General features: G+C 36.1%; 1 long non-coding RNA gene across 1 annotated transcript; it reads left to right on the top strand.

The window, feature by feature from the left end:
* Positions 1–2,609: 2,609 nt before the first annotated feature.
* LOC116405013 lies at positions 2,610–3,514 on the top strand. Its single transcript, XR_004218069.1, has 3 exons — positions 2,610–2,700; positions 2,949–3,047; positions 3,392–3,514. It is a non-coding gene; the product is annotated as an uncharacterized LOC116405013 (long non-coding RNA).
* The last annotated feature ends 592 nt before the right edge of the window (positions 3,515–4,106 follow it).

Below are 4,106 nucleotides of genomic sequence, written 5' to 3'. Positions count from 1 at the left end.
CTTCTTCAACTACTCTAGTTCTTCCCCATTTGCCCCAACAACTAAAACTCTAAGTTCCTTATGATCTTTCACTTTACACTTATGGCCCACAAAAAATCATTCCTCACAACGAAAACAGAGACCTTTCTCACGTCTAGCCTGAAATTCAGCATCAGAAAGTCGTTTTAGTGGTCCTTCTCGTCGATTAGGTTCACCAGCCACTCCTCGAAGTGTAATCATCCGCATTCGAACAATCCCTCCTGACTTATTATCATTAGAAATCACAGGAATTTGAGGTTTAAAAGAAGCAGAAACCTGGAATTTTCCATCCGCTGCACGTTTGAAACTTGATTCTCCCATTATCACTTCTCGGTTCTCAATCTTTTGGGCCAACTTCATCATTTGAACAAGCCATAGGTTCCCAACATTCCATGTCTGCCTTAATCCATGGTTTCAAACCATTCATAAATTTTTCTTCTAAGACAGCCTTTTGTAGAAAAGGCAATGGTGCTACTGATTTATCAAATAAATTCCAATATTCTTCCACTGTAATTTCTTGCTTGATCTTTAAACATCTTCCCAGAATTGATCCCTCACGACTCGATCGAAATCAAACAATAAGTCTCTTCTTTAAATCGTCCCAATTAACAAACGGTTCACGATCTTCATGAGATCTATACCAATTCAAAGCTGCTCCATCAAAACTAATAATGGACACAGTCATTTTCTCTGACTCACTCAGTTTGTGTATCTGAAAGTATCTCTCAGCCCTAAACAACCAAGAATCAGGATCATTTCCCACAAAAACTGGCATTTCAATTTTTTTAAATTTGCTTCGGTCGCCCGCAGAATCTTCACCCTCCAACTTGGTATGTTTTTCCTCATATTTTCCTCCCATCATCGTCCAATCACTGACATCAACCATGCTATCAACTCACTTGATGATCCTTCTAGTACTTCTTCCATCGTTGTCTTCCCTTTGATCATTCCTTCAATATATTTCAACAGTGTTTCTAGTTGCTGTTGTTGCTTCTCAGCCTGTACTCCTAACCTCTCAATACTCTTCGCCAAAGATGACATGTTTTCCTTGATTGTTGGCAGATCATGTAATTCTGCTCGAATGCCGGATATTTCTTGATCTACCATTTCCAACTTTTCCTCAATTCGCATTTGAGCCATGATATAGAACTTCACAGATTCGGTTTCTCCGATACCAAAATGATAGAACACCAAATAGTGTGTTCTACTAATTTATTAATCAGCCAAACATGTTCTAACACAGTCTTGAAAACAAAGTACTCGACAATTTGGAAGACAGAAAGCCCTAGAAGTGAATATCACGCTTTGGAGAATGCGAAATGGACTATGAACTGTGCAGAAGTTTTGCAAATGAAACCTCCCTTTCTCAGTTTATCTCCTCATGTTTGTCCCTTGTGTTTGCATGCTTTAGAAGATTTACATCATATTTTCTTCTCCTGCCTACATGCAAAGAAGTGTTGGTTTTGGCTTACTTGGCTATCTTCATTTGAATTGGGTTTTCGACTATAGATTTAGGAGAACGCGGTCCAGCTTATTTCATGTCCCATTCTCAAGAAGAAACCAAGATTGATTTGGTTAAATGCAGTAAAGGCCATTTTACCAGAAATTTGGTTTGAACATAATCAACTAACAATTTAACTGATCTCAACTACTCATGAAGAATGAAACCAGCCCATCCCTGAAAGTTAGAGTTGCTCACTGTTTCAACAATAATCTGATTAGAATCACTGGACACCAACCAGCTGTTACAAAAACTGAAAAGGAGAGGACCCCAAAGAAAAGAACCAGCCTCCAAGAATAAAGGAAAGTGATCCGAGAAGATGCGTGCTTTTCGAGAAACCCGAGAATTTTCAAAACAAATATCCCACATCTGATTTATGAAGAATCAGTCTAATAATGATCTTCAAGGAGAATTACCGTCTCTAGACCAAGTGAACCTTCCATTTTGCAATGGAATTTCCATGAGAGAAACCACTATCTGATCGTAATTCTAATTATTTACTTGGCCTTGTTTCTTTTAGGCAGTGATAGAAAATACCAGAGCAAATGATATACACAAGCGAGTTCCCTTTTTAGTACCGTTTACTAGCAGGTTAAGATTTTCACTGTAAGCAAGTTATTTTTTGGTTTCCTTATCCACAATATTGAATTTCTTGGATGACTGTTAGTTATAGAAATATGTAAGATATTTTTTATTTATGGTTACTTTCTCTATAACTCATTTCACAGACACAACTAGCAGCAGCTAGGCAAAGAATGGATCTCTTGCTGTTTTTGCCAGAAACCGGTTTAGAATTCGACGAAATCATATATTGGAAGATGCTTTCAGTCAGATGAGTGCATTGTCTGAAGTTGATCTTCGAGGATCAGTAATTTCAGACTTCCATGATTTATGAAAAATGAAATTGTTATCTTACTTTTTTCTATCTTTTTCTTTGCCCTCGTGAAAACGACCCCTTCCCTCTTCTGCATCCTATAGTTGCAGAGTTACTTGTAATTGTTTATTAGTTTTTTCTTGTTTGTGTTGGGTCAATTGCTTCACTTTTCTGCATGCAGATACATGTGTCTTTTGTTAATGAATTTGGAGTTGAGGAGGCAGGAATTGGTGGTGGTGGTATTTTTAAAGATGTCATGGAGAACATTACACGGGCAGCCTTTGACGTGCAGTATGGTTTATTTAAGGTTATCACGACATTCCTTATTATTAGCATGGCATGGCTTTGTTAATCCTGTAGTATTATTGGATAACATGAAGTGTGATGAGACAGCCATAGTTGTTTGAAATCGCTTTTCAAAATAAAAATAGTTGTGAGATCACATTTCAATATAAAAATTGGTTGCTTGAAATCTATTTCATAAAATTTCAGTAATATGTGGGTATGTATTGTTCATTTTTTCTAATATAAGTTATTTTCTGCTTGGTAATCCAGCAAATTGCTGACCATTTGCTCTACCCCAATCCTGGTTCGGGAATGATACATGAGCAACATCTCCAGTTTTTCCATTTCCTCGAAGTTCTTTTGGCAAAGGTATGGCCATAATTCCCAATCATACATGGAATTTACTTTGGTTGATTAGTTTTTTCTTTTTTTGGATAAGGATATCCTGGTCTTGGCCTTATCATGGAAGATTCTTATATATCTTTCACCCCATACTTTGGTTGAATTTTGGAACATCAATGAATCGCCTGACATTCATAAATACAATGTCATAATTTGAAATCTGCTGTCTTCCTACATTATGCATGTTTTTCTGTTATTGAAGTTGCTGCCCGGTTGTGCTAAAAGTTCTCAAGCAGTCATGCTAAAAGATCTCAATCACATTAAATGATTTTTGACAGGATGTTGTTGTTGTCTTACCCTTCTTCCTGTAGGTCATGTTTGAAGGAATTCTTGTTGATATACTTTTTGCAACATTCTTCTTGAGCAAGTTAAAACAGAAGTAAGGTTTTTAAAGATTTACTGTCTTACTGTTTTGTATTTTGTGCTGATCCACTAATCGTAGTATTGATGGTCATGAGAATGACTAGTTGCAAGTTACTTGAATTTTTAGGGTTCTAAAAATCTTACATTTTATTATGGGTGCACTGCCTACTAATGAGATTGTCAATTGCTAACTTCCAAATGTTGAATTTGGGATTTCCATGCTACATTCACTTCTTGATCTGCAATTACAGAGCTACTCTATACTGGAATAAAGTCTCATCTGAACTGTACATTGCTTTTGATGCTGTAATTGCAAAGCTAGGAAATCTTTATGTATAATGCCTTTTTTTTTATCATTTATTAATGAAAATGAGAAGCCTTTTTATAAGCTGGAGATTACAAGAGTTGTTAAACTAACTTGGGGTTGAGTTAGTTTACTTATAACTAACTCAAGATTCAAAATTGTTAATTCAAATAACTAATCCTAAACTATAAAAATGGTAATTCAAACACCTCCTCTAGGATAAAACTCAAGAAACATAAAGAAGGGGGATGTTCTACATTAGCTTTTGTCAAGGCTTTAGCCAAAATTTTATTTATCAACTATGGGGGAGGATTTGAGAGCTCCCCAATCTCTACACACTTCTCTAATGAGAGTCTATA

This window comes from Cucumis sativus, chromosome 7 (genome assembly GCF_000004075.3).
Source record: "Cucumis sativus cultivar 9930 chromosome 7, Cucumber_9930_V3, whole genome shotgun sequence".
Taxonomy (NCBI): Eukaryota; Viridiplantae; Streptophyta; class Magnoliopsida; order Cucurbitales; family Cucurbitaceae; genus Cucumis; species Cucumis sativus.
This window is presented reverse-complemented; position numbering and strand designations above follow the sequence as displayed.